General features: G+C 42.0%; 1 protein-coding gene across 10 annotated transcripts in view; it reads right to left on the bottom strand.

Moving 5' to 3' along the window:
* lingo2 (leucine rich repeat and Ig domain containing 2) overlaps nucleotides 1-26,529 on the bottom strand; it is a 166,946-nt gene that overhangs the window by 34,102 nt on the left and 106,315 nt on the right. For all 10 annotated transcript variants that reach the window (XR_008952063.1, XM_057043213.1, XM_057043212.1 and 7 more), the window contains one exon: nucleotides 19,484-19,577. The gene's annotated coding sequence lies outside the window, so the exon portion shown is untranslated. The remainder of the gene's footprint in view (nucleotides 1-19,483; nucleotides 19,578-26,529) is intronic.

The following is a 26,529-nucleotide window of genomic DNA, read 5'->3' on the forward strand; positions in this document are numbered from 1 at the left end:
GCAACATTGCTTACATAAAAAATACACACCTATCCTGGGAAAAGAAACTGTTTTTGTTCATCCCCGAATGACCCCATAGTCCCCCCATAGACACTTATTGTTTTAGCATTAAGTCATTAAGAATATGGTTACTTTTATCAGCATTGCTCAATTGAAAAGATTGGTTTGTATTGCAATAAAATAGGCACTTGGAGCATATTTGCACAAATTTATACTTCACGGTTTGTTTTCAAATATGGGCATTCTCAAGCTTTGCAAGCCGTTGCCTATAATCGTGCCATCTTTCCTCCCGCTCATATTACATCCGAGCTGAGTACAAGTCCCTCGAATTATGTTTGGAAATGGATTAATTTAGCAGCTCATCAGCCTCCTCTGAGCACATCGCTGCTCATCCTTCCAGGAGCTACTGCAGGTTGCATTTGTGCTGATCTCACATGACACATTCAAAGCACCGCAGTGTTGTGAAACAATTGAAGGTCAACATGGGAGCCTCTTACTATCGCTACTTAAGCCCCGTGTTTCATGGTTAGGTTGCTACAAAAGCCTCCCGGCCCATTCGGAGCAGCACACAGTTGGAGTGTTGCTGCTTATTTTGTATGACAAAGAGAGGAAATCATTTACAACTTCCAAATTGCTCTTATTTTTGTGTGGAATAAAAACAAATCTTATGTTTTCTCCTTTAAAGCCACAACAGTGGTGGATAATAACTATACCAATAATGGGATTGGGGCCAGTATCCCATTACCCACAACTGATGGCGTAAAATGTGATTTTCACATACCCGTTCTGTATGGCAAATGATAACACGGCCAGTACAGCTGTCCGGGTTATCATTACCAAAGTGATTAGAATTCTGTTGGATTTATCTCTCATTAGCTAATTTTTAACAACAGCAGCATGTTTATCTCAAAAGAAATCCAGGACCGGATCTCACTAATGAATAAACTGAGTGTGGTTTAGCATGAGACCCATACTGACACGTTTGACTGGACTTAACCTGAGTATCATTAATCAGATTAATGATTGCAGTTAAAAGGTGTCCTGCTGTAATTGGCCTGAAACAACATGAAGCTTCAGATGGTTTAAGGGTTAACGACACCTTCCTAATCGGGAATTATATCCAGCATCTATCAGTAGAAAGAAATTGCATCATTAAACAGCAGCTTTTGAACCCACTTTCTGTCTCCCATAATTCTCCTTAGAAACAGATAAGAATAAAATATAATGACAATGGGGAGTTCTTGAATATCTATGTCTTCTATTTCAAACACTGCTGGCATCCAGTTACATCTAAATAACAACCACAATTATTCTTATGCAAATAGTTTCTAAAATTCTAACCTCGATTTTTTTTATTTGAGGACCGTACATTTTCTCCATTATATGTTTTGCAGGTTTAAGATTCTGCCCTGAAAGGTATTAGTTAAAAGTCAAATAGAGCATCTCTCTTCAGCAATCAGCTTACACAAGGCCTCTCAGTTTGGGTGACACAGTGTTTTCCAAGCTGGTTTTCTTTTTTCGCATCGCTGCTGAACCTCGGAGATTTAAGACAAGCATCCATTTTCATTTTGAAGTACGGCACTAGATGGGAAAACATTCTGGATTATTGAAGTCACGCTGCCTAAATAGTTTATCATGACAGCGGGTGTTTTGTTGGTTTGCTCTCTGAAGCATTTTTCCCGGGCCCTCGCAGCGTGCTATCTCCACCACAGGCACTGCTGCATGACATTGGACCGGCTGGATTTGAAATTTTGCTAAGTCCTCGTCGTCATGCTTTGGAGCGTGTTGCTCTCCCCGTTCAGTTCGGATCTTAACCGCAGTAATCAAAAGAACAACGAATCCACCACGGACCAATGTGGAACTTGCTGTGTTCATTATTCTCCTACAAATGTACCCTAACTTTAAATTCACCTTCAAAAATTGCACGAGAATGGTTTCTCTGGCTAAAATGTAACGCCCCTGTTTTTTCTTTTTTCTTTTCCTAGACAGTTGGGAAAGGCAGAGATGAGCGTCCGCTTAGTTTGCATTCTGCTCAGGCTGGACGTTTCAGGGTCTGACAGGCGAGAGCTTTCTTCGTCTGAGGTGCCTTTGAGAGCTTGGGAGAAAGGGATGCATGTGAGGAGTTCTAAAGAAGGGTGAACTTCACACTCGCCTGATCTCCACTCAGGATCTGTCCGTCGTTTAACGGAAGCAGGGGCTACTAGACCCAGCACTAATTCAATCTCAGGTTCTTGATTGGCAGGGGAGCGTGTCGCGGCCCAAGGGAAGGTGGGCAAAAGGAGTCCCGTTTCTTCTCCTCATGCCTTCAGAGAGACAGACGTCACAATTAACCAGAAGAGTGAGAGTGGAGCCAGCGACGGGCGGCAGAATCTGGGCTTTCAGAACAGTTAGGCTGCAGTGATGTCGCTGAATGGTGGAGCCACATTTCATTTCACACATTTAAAGTATGTTAACGGAATTTTGCGCTTGGGAAAGAGTCATGGACCGAAAAATGTGAAGCACCGGGAACTATAAAGGATGCGTGCAGGGTAAATGCTGTATGTATTCAGGGAGGCTTTGCTTGATGCCTGCTCTGCGTTTTTGCCCTAAAAGGGGCTACATGTGATTTCATGGGTTGATGTTATGTGAAACGTACACCTATGCATTTTAAAGGGCGTTATTTGCCATATTTTAAGCTCCTGGTTGCATCGTCCAAAGTGTCTGAAATGTACCTGTATCGTTTACCATGTTTATTGTCACTCTGGATGTGCAGTCACGCTTGTGTGACCTTTTTTTCCTGCATACCCCTACCCCATACCCCTGTATGCTGAGCATCACTGCAACAGAAGGGGTAAATATTGCATTTATTTATTTGAAAGGAAATAGATTGTGGATCTAATAGAGAAAATGCCAGATGTTGAGTGTGGATGCTATTTTGTTCTTAGATGAAGGAGAAATATAAATAATCATTATTTGTGGAAAAATTATACATTTATGCAAAGAAAAAATACAGTATTAAAATAGAAAACATTAGCCAGAAGAGTTTTATAACCTTGCCTTTGTTGCACACACGCACGCGCGCACACACACACACACACACACACAAACAAACTACGAATATGAAATGTAGAACCATCCCATCATGGATAACCAGGTGAGACCACTTAAAACATTAGGGCAGAAAAATAGAAGTCGATCCTCTGACAAACATTTGATTATACCAAATGGCTTCTGCTTTTTCCACGATTAAATTTGAACATTCTCCCAATTGAGAGAACAATATTATGCATTGCAATATCCCATCAGCATGAATAATTGAAAATATTGTTATTAAACTTTTGTTGCTCCTGTTTCATTAAATTTATAAAATCAGGAATATAAATTAGACTAATAGCTTGCTGCGACGCACACTATTATGTACCTACGAGGTCTTTATCATCTGTTTGAAGCGCTTCATCGGACCGATCATCATCAAGCACCAACAGGAGACTTTCTGCTCAGACCGTCTACACTTTATACTCAGAAATCTCATTTAGCCTTTTTTCACTCACAAACATGTTCAATAACAACCACAAACTGAGCAAACTGTGAATTCTTCTTCTGCAGGTTAATAGAGTAGAATCTAATGCGGGATGACAGAGTTCCACTCCTGGACTCTGCTCCCTCCATCAGATCCACACGCTTTCCTGCAGCATACATAAAAGAAACATAAAACATTTTTCCCAATAATTTACTAAAAAAAACTGCATTTCTAATAATTATACATTTTAGTTTGATATTGATATAATTTTGTGGTCACAACTGCTTTGTCATAACTTTTTTAGTAGCAAAATAAGGCTTACAAAGGTTTTATATTGTGCATGCTGACAGGGGGAAGAGCAGGAAAACTGATGCTAATGCAGTGCGTTTGGACTAATGGACTCATTTTGTACATAAATGTTTAAACCAAGCTAATGTGAGTAAACGAGAGCTTTGGGCAGCCAGCTGTTGGCGTGCTGAGCTGTTTTGCATGCGCTATTTTGTGTTAACCTCACTTGTCTCACTTGCTTAAGTAAGTTCTAAATAAATGTAAATTGTTCTGGCTAGAAAAGGTTTCGAGTAAAACAAAGTTCTTGCCGTTGAAGGCCGACTGGCTCATGCGCCTGCACAAGCACAGAGTACATCCGAACTTTAAAGAAGAGGACTTTGAGCAAGCAGGAAGCAGCATTTAGGACACCAGCTGGCCACACGGCTCAGTGTATTGGTCTGTTTCATTCTCATCATCAGCTGTGGCTCTGTGAGTAATCAGAAGAACGTTTCCATGCAGTCAACTTCCAAAACTATTATGATACAAAATCATTAACTCCAAGAGCTTGCCTCACAGCAGACATTCATATTCATCCTGGAATGGCTTTTGATGTGTGTGAGGGAGCTCATTGCCAGAAACTGACTCCAGTCCATTGGAAGATACTCAGATATGTACTCAAATACTAGAATTATGCAGACTGCATTGCCTGTGCTGCATAATGCATTGTGCTTGTCTGGTTTAAGTCATGCAAATGAGCTCGAGATGATGGAACCGTCTCAAGTTGATGAAAATCTTCCACTGGCATGGCCATGAAATATTTGTGACTCCTTAAATATTATAGATGCAGCAAAGGTACAAAAGAGGGATGGATGAGGGGCAAAGAGTCAAGATGGAGGGTGAGACAGGGTAATTCCAGTAGGTTTGGCTGGTAACAACGCAGCGAATGAAGGATGATGTGTCTGTCGTTCATGACCTCATTTGTTCAGCGGAGCAAACGGAGTCTTTTGTTTGGTAAAATATGGCTACCCATGTAGCAGACGTGGGCTTACTAGCAATTTAGGAGGAATCACTGGAAGTCATTGAGAGCTATTGTTGAACACAGAGTTTGGAAGAATTCTGGAGAATTTCCCCCAGCATGCTGGAAAGAATCTGCCGTGTAGAATTACAGACACGTTCAGATCTCAGTCAACACGACCGCTCAATCACTGGAACGCCCCTGTTCTACTCAGTTACACCCATATTGTTCTGACATAAGTGCGTCCTCTACCTTATTCACTTCTTGCAGCTTTAATATCTAAAACTTTAACTGTTCAGTTGAGTATTGCAGCAGATTAGTTCAGCCTGTTTATCTTTCTGCTGGTTTCCTCCCACAGTCTAAAGATACACATCAAATTGACCCCATATCCCCCACGGGTATGAGGATCCAAGTTAATGGTGTGTGCCCTGTGATGGCCTGGTGACCTTTCCAGGGCTGCTGCTCTCCCCGTGTCCACTGGGCACCACTAGTCCAGATTAGAAATAAGTGGGGGTTTGCAAAGACATAGGAATGAAATCTAACAGAGCTTGGAGCTGCATTAGCGGCAATATTCTCAGATGTGTGGTGATGCGGATGCATGAAGAGGGCAAAGGGTTATAGGTGTTTCATCGACTCCCTTTTGGATCCACTTTCATTCCTGAGGTTTCTTGGACTGAGCTGAATGCTGCTGTTGACTGACTCGACCTCAGAACATGCTGTCTGGATCTTGAAAAGCTCATTTGACAGATTTAAAAGACCAACATGGAAAGGAATAAATATGGATACAGTGGATATGATAAAGCTTGGCAGCCCCCCCCCAACAAACTGGACATTTGGAGGAAAATGACAACACGCTCTGAATACAGGCGAGACGATGGCGGCTTCTTCTGAGCCTCCGCACCAGCTCCTCCCCAACTCTTATAACCTGAGGTAGAAAAAAAAGGCTCAAAGGAATGAATCAATAACAATTCAGGGCAACACTCTTGTCACTTCCTTCCTCCTCTTCATCTCCCATCAGCCATAGTTCACCCTGGGAAACAATTTGTTGCGTGACAACACTGACGGCCCAGGACAAGTGGCTCTTTGGTGGGAATTGACGAGGGCTAGATCAGAGAGGAACTCTGATAAATATGCTTTATACCAGTCAGCCTGCTTGGGCTCAGGCTTAAAAACCAGCGTGACTGTTGCAGGAACAGCAGATGTTCACAGCAGCAAATGTACAAAACACAACTTTGAATTGTGTTGAAAATTGCAGAGTTGGAGGTGCCACAATGTTTCTATTGATGTCTGGATTCCAAAGCAGGTTGAACTTATGAATGTAAGAAAAATTGCAGGCATTTGCCAAAATTCTGACTTCTTTTATAGTTTGTTTCCTGCTTTTTGTTACTCTTGATCATTTTTATCACCTTTTATTTGACTGATTTTATCAGCTGTCAGCTGGCTACTATAGAATTGGCTCCATTGACGGCATCTTGCACTTTCTTATTTTTAGCATAATTAGCTACTCAGCAACCATTGTGGTTTTCTTTTTTATATACCAAATGTAGGTTAATAATATAACACTGTACATCAAATAGCAGATTCAATACATAACAATGATAATAATAATAATACATAATAATAACATAATCTGCCCTGTTGTATAATCATTAGTGGCCAGATTGGCATAATTATCATTATACAACATCACTGCTTAGAATTAGTCATGAATGTAAAGAGCATATCTGAAAAAGCAGCAAAGTGGTGTTTTAATAACTATACAATGGAGGAATTTTGCTTTTCCTCTAATACCTGTAAAAAAGCCAAACGTCTCAGGCCTGATTTAAAAATTGATTTGCAGATTTTAATTCCAGTGGCGGTTGTGGAACAAACACATTCTGGGGGGCCCGCTCCTCTTGAGTCTCTCACCCTCTTTTGTGAATCAGAGAACTGGGATCAAGTCAAGCAGCAAATCTGATAATGCTCATCACTAGATGATGAGGAAAGAAATACGCCTGACAACATTTCTGTACACTCAGTTCTCTGTAATTATTGGGTTGATTAAACAGTCTGGCGGACCCAACCCCGGGGCCCAGGGCCAAACACATGACCAAGCTGTTGTTGTTGTCATCTGATCATTGCAGCCAGAGTCAAACTTATTTATTTGTGTCTTCAACCCTCCGTTACAGCTTTCAGAGGGAAATGGACGCGTTGGAAAGGTCAGTTTTTCATCGGTTTCACGTGAAATTACCGTGGAGGCTGCAGGTCATAACGGAGAGGACAAAGAGGAGAAGGCTTCTTTTTCCCTCCAAGCTCGCCCTGAGCGAGACTGACAAGATGAAACCAGACTGGACTCGGAGCAACAGGGGCTCCTGTAAGGAGGAAGCTCTCTGACTCATCCTCTGCAGCTTTAACAAGCTCTCTCCAAAAGGAAGGCGTCTTGGTTCAAAGCAAGCAGCATTGACTGTCTTTTCCTCACCGCTTCTGCTCGTGCGCCCCGCGCCTGCACCTTCAGAGGCACGTGGAGAACCTGTGGAATACTCTCTCGCTGTCTGTAACGCCGTTTGAAAAATGTCTGTTCTCATAGGGTTTCCTGCTGCGTACATTTCCATCGTGTGGAATTAGTTCAGACTTTTTAATTGTAAAACATCCACAAAAAAAACACTGCTTAACATAACGATGAGATCCATCATCATCATCATCATTGCGTTAAAATTTATTGGCTAAATTTGAGCTGCATTTAAAAAATCTTCAATCACCACGTGCACATGCATCCTTTTATGTTCTGCTCACGAACATAGATGATAATAATCACAAATGGCATTAATATCCAACACCATCCCACGGCATCCTGTACAGTACATACATCCTCGGGGCTCAGGGGGTCTGTGTTTAATTGTCACATTTTAATTACCATCAGATTATCTGCACATAACATGCACGCTCACACGTGTACAGTGATCATTAGCCCACATGAAACTGATGTCACACACGTCTGAATCCACGCTCCTATAAACACACATATCAAATGTGTATTGCATGTGGAATTAAATGCACATATCATGCATTTATCCGAAAACATATTGTCTATATTGTGGCATGTAGCATATGATATATGCTGTATATAGAATGGTATGGTATAATCCTTTGATTCTAGTGTAAATACATAATAACGTGTATCCTTGCAGGGTCAGCGGGATGCTGTATGGTGCTTCACAATTGGTGTACTTTACATACGTGGAATGATGATTTTTTCTGGCTCCCACATGACAGCACAGTATAAACTTTGACTCGTTAAACTCAAAAAGACTGCATATAAAAATGAATTATCATCAGGACAAAAGTATGTCTTGTCTGAAACGGCAAATATAGTGTCATCTTTATCTAAAGACAAAGCTAAGGCGTTTTTATATGTGTTCGTGGCTTGCTGGAGTCTGAGCCCCTTTTTCATCTGCGGCGACGGCTAATCTGTGGGTGTTTTGTCACCACAGAAATATCACAGCTCCGTCCAGGACTGCTCCATGTGGATGTCTGATAATCCGCCAAACAATGAATTCAATCCTCCAGAAAACACAAAGATCAACCGCCGACAGTCGCAGTGACACAGCATGAGGTCAAGTTGGGCTTCTTTTCTCATTTTCCTTTGACTTATTTTTCTCTTGTGTGAAACACAGTTAGCACGCGGAGATGGGCTGCCAAAAGCATTCATTTTTCCAGAGGAACGGATTTAACTTGACAGTGCTAAAGAAGCCTCTGCCCCAGAACTCATTATCTTGTCCTCTTTGTTAAAAGGGAAAAAAAAACAACTTCTTTAATATCTTGACGAGGGCTTACAGCCTCCATCGATGAGGTCAAGCTTACAGTACTGATGAAACCTTATAAGTTAGCCTGATGCATTGGTGGCATGATGTACTGTACCTGTACGTGCACGGTATAGGATGTGCACATTCATCTATCAAATGGATGCTTCCATCGGCACGATGGGAAAAACGCCAAGAGCTGTTGGATATTTTCCTTTAAAGAATTCCCTAATCCCCTCAAAGCCACCACAGTCCATAGTGTCTCCACATTAGAGACTCCTGACGGACTCACTGAAGACACGGGTCCAGTGGACGCGGAGCCCATTCTGACCCCAAACAGCCCAGGATGTGTGGTGCCCGGTGCTTTAATCTATTTCAGAGCCAATAATCACTGCAGAATCGGTACGGCAGCAGAACATAAAATGTGTTTTATACCCCATTTCTTTCTCCGGGCAGAATTTGTCTTTCACAGCGGCGCGGAACAGCCCCCCCATTTTATAAAGCCACACAGGCCGTGGGTCTCAGAGGTGACGAATGGCATTGGAAGAATAGCTGCAGCAGCAGTCGCGCGACGGCTTAAATAAATACGACACACTTGTTTCATTCAACGACTTTATGTCGCGCTCACATTTCCCGAACACCTGTCACAACATTTATCACAGTAAGAGTGTGTGGAAACACATCTTTGTGTAGACTTTGCTTAATTTTTCCAGAGTGCACCAGCCGGTCAGCCCGGTTAGAGTCGAAACGTGGGAAACATTTTTATTAACGTCCAAATGATGTGCATTAAATACAGATTTCATAAAAGCGCACTGCAAAAAAAATGCTTATCTGGTGTTTACATGAATAATTAAAGAACCTCTGTGGGATTTTCTTTTCATTAAGATCATTCGGATGTTGATTATTAGGTAAAAATGTATGCCGTTTGGCTAGCAATGACTTTTTTCCAATTTAGCAATGTAACTATTTTTGAGTATTGATGAATAAATAGTTTGTAAAAATGAATTTATCTTGCGCCTATAGCTGTTGTCTTACACCTTAATAAGCCTTAATATTCTGAGAACATGGCCTGTAAAGTATGCAGTCTTTCCTCTTGCCTACTGTCACCTAAAACAGAACACTTAAAAGTAACTGCATGCACCCAGACGTGCATGAAGCTTGGCCCAAACACAGCTGGAGTGACCGGAGCACCAACCTGGCAGGCTTTAAAAAAAACCAAGAGAACGGCACACACAAACTCTGGGGCATCTGGCCAGATCTGCAGGGGAATTTCATCTAATTAAAATTAGGCTCAGCTGCCAGGCACCACAACGTTCATCCCGATCCCTCATTCTTATGAATCGAGCCTGTTATCGGAGGTGCGGGGGCGATGAGGGTTGACTTGAACAGGAGCTGTGTTTGACAGCTGGTGTCAGTGCACGTGGCAAGGCGAGAGCGGCACAGGAGACTAACGAAAGGAGGCAGCTCCAGGTTTCAGGGCTCACTTTTTTGCAGACAGTTGGAATAAGACTTTGGAGGCGACCTGTGCTCCAATCATTTAAAGAAAACACAGTGGAGATTAAAACGAGGGGAATGGAACAAAACAGGAATAAGCAAGTGTTGGACGAGCCTGGCATCGAAGGGGCAAATGCTCCAGAATAATATATTAGCTCCAGTGTCATTAATTATGGTCCATCAGGTTGTGCATATCATCCTCCACTAAAAGGTTAGATGGCATCTCATTGACGTGACATATAGGCAACGCTTAGCTGATTGCATGAAAGATTGAGTGAAATAATTAAAATATGCTCACAGTGACGACTGATAAATAGCTAATTGGCTGTTTGCATTAGCTGTGCTGTCCATTCGCAGTAATGCATGGAGGAACTGGTTTCCTACGCAGCCATTCATCATTTTTTTGATCAGAATTCACCTATTTTGTGTATACTTTAATAATAAAATGTTAAGAAAGAAAGAATGGAGAACGGAATGCACAATAACAGCTGCAACCCAACTCCGTCAAAGCCAGGACGCTGGCTGGGACGGCACCTTTCATGTATTATTTGCCAGAAGGGTCACACACAGCAAGTGATAATTCCTTTATAGCATGTGGTAATAATTTGTAATCTTCATTGCACAGCTGTAGGAATGTTTGTTCTCCCACCAAAAAAGCCCCCCTCGCCCTATCCTTCTCCTCCCCCACACGCAGTGCAGACCCACAGGAAGGCTCGGCGTCGCTCTCTGGAAGGTCGCTCGTTGTGTTCTGATGCACATTTGGTCGTTGTTGTTTTCTATTGTTTTCCAATGATAGACGGTTGTCAAGGACTCTCAATGAGCCCCTTCACTGGGCGACAGGTTGGTAAAACAAATGCAACCTTGAAGCTGTGGCTGAAATGAGGATTTGGCGCCGACGCTCTCGGACTCCCGATGAATTATTAATCTTTGTTACTCCGGGGCATAATTGCCTTTGAAATAAGGACATTTTATTCTATTCATTCAGTTTTGATTTGTAAGCGGGACCGTCCACGGTCAGTATTTCATGTTGGATGTTATTTGATGAGCAAGGACGACATAAATATCAACGATGTGACACATGACATCATCAATCTTTTTCCCACCAAAAGTTTGTGGGCACCTCTGCTGCTGTTTGCCGCAATAAGTGTCTCAATTATGGTGATGAAAGTGATAATAATACGGTGTTTCAAATTAAATTATAAGCATGGGACATCATTAGAGGCGCCATCTCCGTCTGACTGACTGCTAGCTAGAACCCCTCAACTCCAGTCAATTATTGAGCTGCTTCTGAGTTACATGGTGACCTTATCCAAGCTGACAAATGGCAAATTTCCTCACACTCCTCTGAAGCTCTGCACACTTTGTATTCACATATAATTGCCTACATTCTAAATGCCACATTTGTTCCTATGCACTCCCAAAGAGGCTCTTTTTTTTTTTTTACGTGTTTTGTATTATATCAAAGGGTACGAGTGTCAATGTATTACTGAAATGGATGTAATTACATTTCAAACACACAAGAAAACATTTGGAGGAATATAAAGTGTGTCTGGACTGATTGTAAAGGAGAAATGACTCATGAGCAAGTGCACTATCTGTAAATAAAGCAGCCACGGAATGGAAAGTTAAGGATGGCTGCGCGCTTTGATTTCTTTGGTGCCGTAAATAACTTTACAAACATGCAGGAACGGTGCAATCCCGGCCTTGGCTTGGCAGAGTTTCAAGCTGATCTCCTTCAGGTAATGACACCTCGGAGCCTTTGGACTCGCTGCCCGTGTTTATACTTCACTGTTGAGAGTTCTACCATCTTTCCGGCCCACAGGAGAGGTCAGGTTCACCTTCAGTCAGGCATTAAAATGAACTCCACTCCTTCACCGAGCCCATCACTCCAAACCATTCTGACTCCCAATCGAACACATAAAATCCGGTCTTATGAGCCGGCCGCCTCATATATTTCCTCGTAAAAGGAGGTCTATCTGGAAAGGAAAGAATTAATGGTGTAAATTATGAGGTGGGAAGAAAGTTTCCTCCTCCTGTTTCAAAGATGCTTTAAAACTGTTTATGGATAGCGCCTCAGTTAGCCTGGCTAGCTGTGGCAGTACATGTTTACAGGGACCGCAGTGTGTGTAAACGCCTCACCTCTTCTGCTGTAAGAGGTCAGAGGTCATTCCCCTTGTAGAATATGTGTGAATATTTTTCAGTATTCATGTTTGGACCAGATGGTTGCACTTTGTCCCTGTTTTAAAATAGTTTAAAACAGAAAAATCTTCTTTAATCTAAATAGAACCACGTGTCAAAGCCGGTCTCTGACAGCCAATATCTACACTTTAAGCAATTCTGGGAATCTCCAAATGTGACCTCCCCCCTCCCGCTGGACAGCACACCGCTCTCTTCTCTGGTAGCACGACTAACAGGTCTCTCTAATGAATGCCACACAGATCTGGTGAAGCAGAGGCCCTGAAGTGCCTCCCCTAACCTTGTGTGTGTGTGCATGTGTGTCTAATTCTTGCACGGAGGCGAGGGATATGTGAAACTGAGAGTTGATGGTCCAGTGACCCTGCTCAGGAAATGGCCGGCCTCTTTATTGACCTTGTTCCACGTGCTGTTAACTCGCTACTTGCGGCCTTGCTCTGCTCACTTTAATTTCCTGCATGACGAAAGATTGTTTGTTTCTTTGTAGTTGCTCCATTAGCCACTTACCTATGAGCATTTTCAGCCTGAAAAAAAGGTGTTCAGCTGGAAACCTATTTCATAGGTCTGTATTTTTGCATTTATAACATCCGGCAGTTTTAACTGCGGTCGATCCAGTTTAAACAGAGGAGAGCCATATCCTATACAAACAGACCGTTTCTGCCATTCTATCACTTCTACCACGGCAAATATCCCTGATTCTTTTATCACAAATTAACCAGAACTATACTCTTTTAAATTCAGCCTGAAATACCAGCTTCCCTTTGTGGAGATCTCTGATATTAGCCGTATCTGCACATAGACAGATCCCTCACTTATACCGATCTCTATCTTCAGTGCTTTGTGTGATGGAACGTTCCATACGATATTTCATTCTCACTGCAAACCCCCATTCTTGAATCCAGACTATCCTCACACCTGCTGATCCAAGCTGTTTTTTAAGGCGTGGATTTAGCCCCCGGTAGGCTCTGCTGAGAGCATAATATTCAGAGGGGTTAGAGCCACATCGGTGCACATTACAGGTTAAGGCGGAGGGAACATGAACACGGTCTTCGTTGCCGTTGTTGACGGTGACATAGGTGTAACTGCCCCCCGCCTCCCCGACCACCAGCTCTCCTTCAGTCCACACCCTCATCCGCTGCTGTTTGGGATGTATGTAGATGTATGTAGAAAGGAAGTAGGAGAGATTAGGAGGATATGGGGGCATGGGCAACCTATATTAGCATATATGTACTAATATAGGCCAGAATTTGAAACAGATGTTTGGAAGCTTGAGCATGAATAGTTGTAAAATGGTTGTCCTCATTTAGAACTGACTATTTGTTTTTACAGCAATATAGAAGAGTTTCTGAGCAGAACTGGTTGTGTCAGGATTTAGAATAATTCTCATGAGAATGAATAGATCATGTTTGTGCATGCATAGCAGACTCTGTTATGTACGCCATATGTAAAATGAGAGTCGAAAAGGGGACTTCATATGTCACATAGAGGTTCTACTGTGATGTATTTCCAAATCTACACTCAATACTCTCATTTACAGCCTAGAATACCCACGATTCCCTGATTTATTTGCATTACATGGACCATGATTTACATAAAGCCCAGTATGCACACAGATCACAGCATCCATTAATAATAGAGCATACATAAATTAAGCATTAAAGTTGAGTTTTTGCTAGCCGCTCACCGTTGGCCAATGAAACCACTGCATTCTTCCCCTTTATCCTTCATTTATATTAGCATTTCCTGAGTAGGCAACAAACAAATAAAAGCTTAAAAAAACACACACAATAAACAAATAAAAGGGGAAGGAACGCCACAGGGAGCATAGCCTTTGATTTCTACAAAGCATGCTGTGATTACCTCCGCCACGGAGGTTATTAGAGTTTGTAATTATTGTGGGTGCTATGAAAGGACACAGCCTTCGGAGCAGCTGATAAACACCAGCTCTCCATCTTCTTCATGCACTTCTGCCATCTTCAAACGTTGCTTGTGAGTGACCTCTCCCTCACACCAGCCCTTCGTCACCATGCATATCATTCCGTAATCACAGGAGCTGATTATACTGTACACCATACTCTTTACTGTATAACTCGTCTTTAGTCCCAATGCGACGTCTAATTTACACTGTATATTATTTACTCAATGTCTAATTTACACATACATGCAGCATGGTCTCTGCTCCAGGCCTCCTGGCACTTACTCACTTTCTATATGATGTCACGATACGTCTACTTCAGACATATAAAACTGTCCGAGACGGTTTAATGTTGCTGAAATGCTAAATGATGTGTCTCAGCCCGACGGCGAAGGGTGTACCGTGTGTGTCTGAGTCAAATCTGACAGGCGGCGACAAAATGTTCACGAGCTGGAAACGATACCAGGCTGCAATGGTTTTATAACATGGGCTGATTATTGGGATTTCATGTAGTTGGGAAAATATGCAAATCAGCCATGTTGGTGCAAAGGCATTTTAATTCGGCCTGGACAAGATTTGACGGCATAAATCTGAAGCTCTCACCTGTTTGTGTCCACGGTGTGGCGCCGTTTGTTTACACTGAACCTTAGAGTCCCGCTACAGCCAGTCAGCTTCAACTCCCCGTCCACCAGTAGTTGTCCATGTACCTCCCCGATCGTTCCATCATAACCAGTATAAGCCAATTTGTCTTCTTTGATCACGTATAACCAGTTCATTCATCCTCCCGTCCCACTCATAACCAGTCTGTTTTTCTTCTTGACCAGTTCAAGAGGCGTAAGTGGTGCAGCCTGAGGTACGCTGATGGCAAAGTTATCTCCTCATTAGTGTTATTGATTGTACAAAAATCTCAAATTCAGTTTAATTTTATATATATGAACCTTCTTTTTTTTGTTGTTGTTTTGGTGAAATTGGGACTTTTTCTAAAAGCAAAAAAATCTGAATAAAGCCCATCTGGCAATAACAGGGCAAAGGAGGTGAGACGTCATATGAATGCGCTTCTTCGGGATTAAAGGGCTCACAGCGGCACAGAGATGACTGTGGCGGCGGTCACAGTTACGTAGCACGTAGCGGGTCGTGTCTCTGCTCGATCGTTCCAGACAGCAACAAAATGGTTGATTACTCTTTAATCAAGGTCAAAACTTCTTGTCACTGCTAGCATTTCCCTAATCAGCCTTTAACAGCCTGTTGAGGCCACTGTCAGTGGATAATGGAAGGTTTGACACACTGAACAATAAGACGAGTATGTGCACGGATCAAATGAGCTGCAAAACTCCAGAACATCTGATCCTGAGATGATGAGCGGTGAACTTAAGAGTGATTGCTAACTTCATCCCTGAATCAGCGGACCAGCATCAGCAAGGGGAGCGGAAGGTCACATATCTAAAGCCACAGGTGAAGCACATGTATATTATCACAATGGAAGGAAAGCTGAGGGAAACACAAGATACAAAAAACACCTCCATAAAAGCACAAGACAGAGGCTAAATCTACCACAAAAATAATACTACACTGACTTCAATTGATGTTATTTTATAGTTCAGGTTACATTTTAACACTACTTCAAAAGAGAGGAAAAAGAGATCATTTCTGCTATGGTTTAAATAGAACACACTGAAAATAGACAAAAACTAGAGTTCACCCTAGTGTCCAGTCAATAAATATTTTAGTCAACACCAGAAATATGGAAACAAATGCTAATTGTTCAACTAAAACTGTCTGATTGTTGGAAAAACACCACCAGGGGTGGTGCACTGTGTTGGAGACATGGGTGGATAAATCCAACGTTCCTTTTTTAGTCCCATTTTGAATGCAGCTCCTCAGCACAACTCCAATGAACATTCATGCAAATTAATGTATTATCTTATTTATCTGACCACATTGAAGACTTTATATGATTGTAAAGGACAAACCTGCTGACAGTAATCCGAAGATGAATCAAGAGGAAGACGTTTTTTATAGCTACAAATATTCATAATGAATGAGAGGCAGAGTTGCACAACTGTGAAATAAAATGAACATCCTTGCTGGTTTATCCCTGTTGCTTTCCTGTGGTGAGAAGGCTTCCTACTTTAAACCAGACTTCTTGCTGTGTTCTCCCTTTGAAACAGCAGCAGTGGCCTTTCTATTACTTCTCAGGATGCTGTCAGAACCCACCGTTTTCAGAGAGATTATTTTTCCCCTTTCAACTTTGAAGGAGAGCAGTCGGATCTAATAATACCATATCCACTGATGTTCGACAGAGGGTGGCATTTTGGTTTGAAAGGGGAAAACAACAGCAAACAATTTGGAAAAAATCCCCACAAATGTCACCACCAGAATTTTTAATCCCTCTCGATAAACACTTGCATTTTTTTCCCTGAAACATAATTAAAGGCTCTGTCACATATTTTGTGTGGTTTCCCAGGAAATGTAGTGTGTCAGGTAATAATTTTGAGGAGAAGCCTCCAAGGCGTGCGACGTGCTCTGACTGCAGCGCCGGGCTCTCGCGCAGTTTGTGAGCATTACACTGACAGAATTTTCAAGGACTTTCCATGCATAATGAGGCAAAACTTCAAGGACTCACCATGACACAATCGGACACAGATCGGAGTTAATCAGTGTTACAACAATAATAATTTTTATAATTACAACTATTATGATGCATAGCAGCTTCCAGACAATGAAAGAGGGAGATGGGCATGACGCACATGCACGGAAAAATTGCGTTCTATTTAAGCGTTAATTAAATCAAGATGAATGTTTTTTTAACAGGATATTGTATGTTTAACGTCAATCTGGATTTCATGTGCTCAGATTTAGTCAAAACAAAAACCCATTAAATCACATTATGCTGCCGAAGCTGTCATCACACAGACAAATCTCTTTTTTTGAAATAAAGCGGCACAAAAGCGGGAATTCTTAGCTTGTTTGCTACATCATAATAGTGGATATTGGGCATGTTCTCTGCAGTGTAACCGTGAAAACACACCAGGAGTTGCTATAATGGTAACTGTAAGGAAAGTAGCCGGATGCTAACACCTCGAGTGACGTCAAAGGCAGGAAATTGACCAAAGGGTGAGAGTTCTATAGCTCACAAAGCAAGGCAGCGTGAGCTGTAAATACAAAATTATAACTAAAAAGATGATTTTACAGTACTTGGTACCTTTTAACACCAAAGGAAAAAAAACAAAACAGGAAACGTGACCAATCAGTGAGTATTTAAAAATGTGTAATGACAGATTTAGACTAATTTGCAATGCCTGCAACAAAAACATTCAGCCCCCGTGATGCAACCTGGTGAAACATTCGCAGAATGGTTGATAAGTCAATTATGCTCTGTTGGGAGTTTTGTTTCCCCTCATTTTTTAATTGACCAGAGACGGTGCAGCGGCGAGGCAATCGCATTTAATAAGACATTAGTGGGAACGCCAACATCTGGATGATCAGCCGGTGCATCCAGACGTTACCCATATGATGGCGGAAACAGACTCGTGAAACTTTGTCTCAATAAAGCTCCTTTTAGAAGAACACCGCGGCGTGTTTAGATGCTAAACACTATCCCATGCTCCACTGGTTCATCCCATGTGGGGCCAGGAGATTACGCCGACCCTCTCCAGCCTCCTCCTGACTTCGACACAGTCGCACAACCATCGGTGGGTACAACCGCACATCAAGTTGAGGCACACAAACGCCCGTGAGTCAGTCAGTGAGTGCTCGCCACATGCAATCTGTCAAAACCGTCACATGATCAGCTACAGGCAAATGAAGTCATCTGAGATCTCAGCAGTACGTTTGACTTCCTGTCACGCCAATGTTTTGTTTGACGAACCCAGGAAATGTATGGGCCGTGATAGATACACACTATATGTCTCGTAAAAACACGCCTGCAGGGGAAGCGCGTATGCTTCACTGTCTAACGCACAAATGACTTCATGACAGTTTTAATTTGGTTATTTATAACATGGGAAAATGGGAAAGGACCCCCCATGTTTGCCATTATCTATATTTTCCGCACCATTTTCGGTGGTTGTCATTGGAGAACTGAGCTGCTCTGAATTGTGGATGAAAACATAAACATAGCAAGGGCACATCTTAATGCAGCGTTTTAAAAAAGACTTATTTCCTTTGTTTTTAGATCACACCAGCTATGATCAGTGATATCATTGGAGTTACATGTAGAATTATCCGATTTTGTGGATTAAACACAGACCAAAGACGTCTTCATATATGCACATTTGTATGACACCATCATCAGTCACCACAACTCCCAGTCTGGACACCAGTGGGTGCAAAAGCAGGCGAGAGAACCGCAGAGACAGAAACGTTGCTGTGCTTTGTACTTTCTGTTGGAATTATCGGCAGTGTTTCGAAAAAAAAGGATTTCACCAAGATGCTACTCATCATTCATCGCTCATTAAAAAGGTATTCAGGTGTCCGGGCAGGTGTTGGTGTTCTGATGATTCGGTGGAATGCAGAGGACCATGTTTCCAAAGTTGAGCCAAAGGAATCTTTGATCAGGGTGTTCTGAATGGGGCACTAATGAGAACATGGAGTCCTGTAATGATAAACATGTGTCGACTCCTCCCAATTATAAAGGTGTGTTTGTTACACGCTTGCTTTCAGCGTGACAACTTCAGGAGATACACTAGAAATGAATGCAACATTAACAGGCTCAACCACAATCTCACGTTGGGTTTATTGGCCGTCCTCAACATCAAAAGCAACCTCCTTCAAATATTCAGCGGCTCTCCACTGACTTTAAACATACAAATTGGAAATGCAAGTGAGGAAGAAATTTGGCTAATTAGACGGAATGTTGAATGATCATGCATTTGAAAGCTAGTAGTTCTATATCTCTGCCTGCTTGGAAGCGTTGGAATCAAACAGTCTCTTGTCCTCCCTGCTACGACACAGTGGACGTGCACAGAAACATGCACGCATGTAACTATACGACACGCAGTCAAAACCCGATTGATATTGTTGCACTCCATAGGTGTAAAGCTCAGATTAGCTAGGTGTATTTGGGCACAATTGTAGACGTCTTTAGATGTGTGGACTCACTATAATATGAGTACAGAAAAAGGCTGCAGTCAAAATGGAGTGAAAACCAGACACCAGATATAATCATGTGAGAGCCAGATCTGGCTTTTTCACTTGGTATTTGTCATTTGTCTCTAATATAAAGGTGCTGGAACGTACCTAAAAGTAATGAAACTGTCCAATATGACCATCCAGCTCAGTGGGACGAAACAGCTAAAAGACTGTAAATGTCTGCTGCTTACCACTTTCAGGAGCAATCATCCGCTCAGCCATGGCGCGCTCTCGTCTCTCTTCTTTCGCTGCCCTCGTCCTTATCTTTAGTCTTTATTGTCGAGGCTGAGGAGGGAGAAGACGCAGAAATCAGAATTTATGGGTATGCTTTAAAGCGACGGTGAGAATCAATATGCAGAGATCAGTTTGAAACATCTTGAGAAGACCGCCATTAAAAATGGTGTGGACTTAAAAGCAATCAACAGCCGATAAGAAAAGAGCTTTTAAGAATATCACATAATCTTAATATGCTGTGTTTTATTTAAAGAAGCACTGGAAAACATTATTTTGTTTCACTGTAGGTGCCCATTTTATTCCGAGCCAGTAAAAGGGAGATCCAGTCAAGCCATGCTGATCTTTGACTTTTATTCCACCCCTTCACTCTAATGAGTCGCCTTATCAGACGTGCAGGAGGAAACAGAGAGGACTGTGATTATGTAGAAGGCGTGCTCGAGTTGGTAATGCAACAGAGAGCAAGAGAGAGGAAGGAAGAGAGAGTTGTGGGACAGACAGTTATCTCCTCCAAGTCCAAAGGCAGAGAGATTAAAAACCAAGTTTGACTCAAGAAGTCTTGTTAAAATCACTCTTGACACCGTGCGCTATTAGCGCACCATTAAGGGTTCAAGGACAATGGCAGTTCTGTTTTTTGATCATTTATCTGTTGGATCCCCTCGTTAATTCTAAACGCAGTTCCTCAAAATGACCACAGAATATTGATTAGCTGCGAAGGGGTGATTTTGAATGGATAATCATCCCCTTTTGTCCCGATGTCTTTGACGCTACGAAAATGATGATATTTGGTAGAGTCACCTTCTCCACAAAATACATGCAAATATGGGGACATCCTTCAGCCTGGAGAGACAGTTGGTAAATGCATGTTTTACTGCATGAAAAAGACACTTTACATACCCAACTCTGATACACACCTCGGAGCTAATGTGAAAGTATGTTATTAATGCCCATGTTTATTACAAGCTTAGTGGTAAATATGCATTCGTGTACCATTTGCCACCTGGAATCTAGATGAACACCGACCGGTACATTAGGACTCCCCTGTACATTAGTGACCATAAACCGTCTTAATCGTCTGCAGCATTTGTGTTTAATTACTCAGCTCAGTAAAATGTGATTGCTGCCTCAGATTTCACAGGTCAATAATGAAAAACCTCACTGACACGCCGACAGATGCCACTGCAGCCCCGAGATCTGCAAGTCCGAATTACTCATCTGCCCGATTCCTGATTCCAACACTGTTCCCTTCAACTGCTAATGCTGGGCTAATAAAGTAGGGCCAATTACTTTGCACAGCTGGGCATCATTTTAAAAGCTCCCCTTGACTGTTGGGCTTTGACTGCCTGTAAACACTTGCTTTAGTTAGACTTCTTTACAGCGGAAAACACGGCAGGCCTGATGACAAGAAAGTAATTACCGTATTTTCCGGACTATAAGTCACACTTTTTTTCATAGTTTGTCAGGGGGGGGCGACTTGTACTCCGGAGCAACTTAAATAAATACATTATTACAGAATTTCACATGTTCGTCATTTTCACACTGACAACCACAAGAGGGCGGTGTGTGTACCTGAGGAACAAGTTCCTTTAGCGGCGCAGAAGAAGCGGTGCCTTGTCAGTTAGACTTGATTGTTTGGTAAACTTGCTCGGATGTTCTTAATGCTATAGTTATCTGAATAACTGTTAATATGTTACGTTTAGAAAGCAGACACGTGCTCAGTTCGTTGTGGGTCATGTAGCTGAATTTGTTACGTTAGCATACCGTAACCCTATTGCTAATCCATGCTAATTGCCTTTCAAGATGAAATGTATGTTCTTGGTCTTGGATTTTATCAAATAAATTTTCCCCCAAAATGCGACTTATAGTCCAGTGCGACTTATATATCTGTTTTTCTTCTTTATTATGCATTTATTGGCTAGTGCAACTTAAACTCCGGAGCAATATATAGTCCAGAAAATACGGTAATCGCATTACTATGCCAATTCCGAAGTTGGTCCTCTCTGATGAATTGGATGAAAAACTGAAGAAAATATGGAGGGACTGAATGTGAGAGTGGGGCCCTCCAGAGCGTTCTGAGGAATCATTAGCGCACTCTCCCTCTACCACTTTCATATTACTCCCAAAGAGCATTTACATATGAAGACTGACGGCTAATAACCCTTTTTTTAGGGCGGTGCAGTGATTAGGTGCAGTAGGGGGCATTGCTGAGGCCTCACAGGGGTTCAATTCTCAGCCCCACGGTTTTATGTGCAGTGTGTGAATGTTCTCATCAGAGCTGTGCACACTCTGGGTTCCTCCTAAAGATGGACCCTGTAACATCTGGGATGGGATCCGGCTGCCAAAATATTCATTTTGTTTACAATTACGACGGTGGTAATGGGGTTACAATAAACGACTTTCAGGAATTCCTATAAATCACAGCGTGTCCCATTTTCAAGTTTCTCGCGGGAAATGTTTGAACCCCATTTACGTTTGCGTGTGCTTCCTGCTCGTTGGGGTTGGTTCTGGTAGTGGGCTCCTTGAGGGCCCCTCGAGAAATAGATTCATTTAGACCAGCTTTAGATTAAAGAGCCTCCGCACGGAAAGAAGAAAAGTCGTTTGCGTTTGCGTCAAAGGAAGCTTCGCCACCACATGCTCTCTATCCTTCCATTCCGGCTGGATCAGGGGTGCATAGCCGGCTTAATGAGATGCAGCAACACACAGGGACACATGTACCATGTCTACTCTAATTATACGGGAAGCTCTCCTGTCTCCTGCGCTCCCCCGTTGCTATAATGCAGTTCGCTTTCAAGAATTGTTTTCAAAAGGTTACAGAAAAACAAAAACTTCAGTCACGTAAAGGTTCGAAGAGGAAGGAACAAAAGAAGGCCAGAGTACACTTCAGGAGCAGTTCCTGAAATTGAAAAACGAACCTACACTTTTACTCAGTGCATGTGCGCCATGCAAAATAAGTCATTGCATTCTTTAATCATCATCAGCACTAAAAATACACGTGCTTTGCTTACTTCAATTATGGAATGCTAATTGATCATTTCCCTCCAATATTCACTGTGGTTTATTGTCCTCCTGAGGCCCAGACACTCCGCTTCCGAAAGCTCCTCCAAGGAGTTTCCAGGTCAGTTGAGAGATATAGGCTGTTCCCGAAACCACGCACTCGTTCCCTATTCACTACTCACTACATAGGGGACACGGACTGAGTGAACAACGTAGTGCACTCAATTTAAAGTTAGTATTCGAAAGTGACGTCATGGTGTCGCATAATAATTACAAGTCGGTCACCGGGAAAAGTTGCCAGGTCTATTTAATTATTTTAACCCATCAGAAATACATTCAGCAGTCATTTTACGAAAATGCAATATTTTACCCTATAATTAACTTTATATAATAAAATAAAATATTAATGTCAATAATACAATAATAATGACTTATTACCTAAAATAATTAGCGTCCCTTGACATTTTCAAGCCAAGACGTGATGGCACATTCTCAAGTCATATTCCGCTGTAGTGAAAACATTTAATAAAGCAATTTTCCATCAAAAAATGGATCCAGAGCTACTTTTCATCTTTGTAAATATTATTTTACTGAGATTCTGTCGCCTGGTGAGGAACAGACGATTCCGAAGAACAATTTTAAGTGAGGGAAGGGGGAATCAGTGAAGATTGATTGATTTTTTTATTTTACACATTTATGTTGTAATATTTTAAGATGATCATATTGGACACCTACTGAAAAAAATTTCTTATTTCCAAAAATTTCATATATCAAACCGCACAGTAGAAATTACGTAAAAAAATGTATCCTGTTGGTATCACGTGATACCGTAAAGGCTGATGGGATACATTTTCCGAGTTAGGGTGCTCGCTTGTACACTACTTTTCGCAGTGCATTGTGGGATACATTGAGTGCACTACATAGGGTACAGCGATGCTCACTAACATTTCGGACACTATTTCAAAATGGCGCGGTTTGTGGGGTGGTTCGCTTCCTCCTGGATGGACACACCAGAGACCCATCTCCAGGGAGGTGTCCAAGAGGCCTCCTACCTCTTACTGCTTCAACCAGCTCCTCTCAATACACAGGAGGAGCATCTGAGGCCTCACCCGATCTCTGAGGCTGACCCCAACCACCCTACGTAGGAAATGTATTTGATCAGCAGAGCGCGTCACCTCATGGCTCAGGTGGAGTGCGTAGTAGACAAACCATCTGCACATGCTCACCGATATACAAAGGGTCCTGCCTTAATTATCTGTTTCAGTAGTTCACAACATCAGGGTGCAGCTCTTCATATTCATGTAGCGTGCAAATCCAACTTTGCCAGAGGCAGCAGGAGTCTCTTGCTCTCCTGGGGCTCAGTGGAATAATATCCAGCCCCCTCATTAGTTCATAGGTGTGTTGGGCAATACAAGGAATGGCTATTCAGAGTCTGCTGCCAGTAAAATTAAAAATTAGAGTGTTAATTTACTGCAGAATGTGTTTTTTAAAAAATAGACTTTTAAATTTGCTGTCCAAAATCTGCTCCTGCTGTAGTAGCACCTATAGGATATCAGACCTTATTTCTGTCAGTATGCTGACTTCAACATTTTATTGCCATTTTGGGGGAGATCCACAAGCACAGGAAGAGGGGACACTTTAGATATTGCTGGCTGCAGAGTTTTCTTGGCCTGGTTTTAATATTTTTACCATATTAGCCCACGGTTCTGAGATATATTTACTGAAAGCAACCTCTTCTCTTTATGTTTAGAACTTAAGAATAGGGACACACTTCCTTTTCTGCCACAATGAAGTCTGATTAGTCAAGGAGCCAAACCACTCAACACCGACACTGATATTTTCCGCTGATAAAATCTAAAAACTGCTATCATTGACAGTTAAATATTAAACACTATTCAATGTTGGGGTTAGGATTAGTACAAAACAAGAGGTCCCAATAATATTAGTTCATTTACAAAGGTAGCAGTAAAGGCACTTCATGCTATTGCTAATACGTGCATTTTTGACAGAAAACCCGATATGACGTCGGTCTGCAAAATTAGACATTATCTCATAATGACCTAGTGCAAGAAGTGCATGTAAATGTGCTTCCAGTCGGTGGACTGACGTAGAACTAACAAAACAAAGGAAAGAAACCCATGCTATTAATGATTTTACGCCACACAGTCAATTCTAACTAGAATTAATGAGCCTTTAAGAATCAACAGTGCACATCATTCCACATAATGAAGTGCAAACAATTAATTATCTAAAAGCAGAAGCGTTCCAATCCAAAATGTACAGAGAATGAAATACTAACCGAGAACACAATGCAATCCTCTGCTACTACACCAGCACAGCAAACCGTGCCATAAATAACCTTTCAGGTGCACAGCAGCCACAACACCTCAACCACTCTGTGGGGAGCTCTCTACTTTTGTTCCACCCCCGAGCTACTGCATAGCATTTCTGCACTCTTCTTCTCCTGAGAAATTGTCTCTTTTCACTCTCTCCAGATCATTATAGTTGTTATCACATCTATTTCTGTGACCCCACCCACGGGTATACATTTTATGATTTAAAAAAAAGTATAGTACATATTGGTGTGGGGTAAATATGAGCTTTAATGAAGAACCAGCCATCATCTGACACTGTGGCAAACTGACAGTTTGGCAGGTGTGGCCGGAGCACTTTCACCACCTCCCTTAAGCTATCCAGGGCGAGTATGAAATATGGACAGTGGCAAATTGAGATTCATCAGGCACGTCTGCCTTGCTCACTGAAATCTATATTCAATTTTGGAGCATCTGTCATGGCAGTGGCAGTGTGAGGCATGCTAGGATTGAGAATTACTTAAGTGTTCAGAAACTGTACGGGAAAAGCTCTCTGTCTTTGCCTCAGTGTGGCTAGCTGCCCATTTTCCTGTCTGCATTTACATGAGAGAGCCGTGTTTCCACATGCTTAATTTGATTCTGCAGCTAATTAATGTATAAAATCAAAAGTACAGTTCCAGCTTCAGTTTCCTACAGCTCCGCCATCATGTTGTCATTATGTCCATAGTGAGCTTTCCCATGCTACATGATCTTTAGATGTAAATTAAAGCAGTGATTATATCACATGAGTAAACATTAATCTGATAACTTTAAAAAAAAAGGCAGCCATTGAACAAGAAGAAACAAAGTACTTAAACCTACCAAAAAAACATCTGCAGTGAATTTAACATGTCGACACCATTCCCCGAACAGATCTATATCGATTCCAAAAGCTCCTCCTCTGCAAAACGATCCAGCAAACGTGACTAAAAACCTCCCATATGCACCACGACCGAGTCGGTATTGTTAGTAATATAGTCCGAAAACTGTGTATGATGTATTTGCTATCTTTAGCAGAAAGTGCTCTGAAACAAATTTATTTGGTTCTTCCAGCAAAGTGAAATTTTTAGACAGGAGGTTTTGCTCTTCGACCCTTGATATGTTGTTTATGCTCCTGCTCTGCATGTAGATGCTTGAGGTTGAGCCATGTGCTGCTGATCAAATGCCCTTGTGAGCAAGAGAAAGAGGAGGAAAGTCACCGGATCGAGCAAAATCTATGTTTTGAGATTGTTAACAGAAAAATAGAGACGGAAGGTCACCAAGAAAAGGTGGAATCCACAGCTGGAGCTTTGACACAACAGCTGCTATCTTTGCTTATAATCTATCAAAAATAACATGCAACAGTGATAAAAAATAAAAAAAACACCATCTGATTTCTCTGTGGCCATAGTTTATAAATAAAAGAGAGCGATCGGCTAATTACCTTCTGATTGGAAAGGTTAGGGTTTTATCTGCAGGGTTGCTGCAGCTTCAAGACTTGTCATTACAAGCCATTAATTTTAGAGTGGCGATCTGTCGGCACGCGTGCACGTGGAGCACCGCTGTGTTCTTGAGGGCATTGATTCAATCGTGGGTTTACCGAGAACCTGCTCATTTTCTGACCTCTCGTAATAAGCCTCGACACATCAAATCCTCAGCCCACTTATGGCGCAAAGCTCCTC

Source organism: Takifugu flavidus, chromosome 9 (genome assembly GCF_003711565.1).
Source record: "Takifugu flavidus isolate HTHZ2018 chromosome 9, ASM371156v2, whole genome shotgun sequence".
NCBI lineage: Eukaryota > Metazoa > Chordata > Actinopteri > Tetraodontiformes > Tetraodontidae > Takifugu > Takifugu flavidus.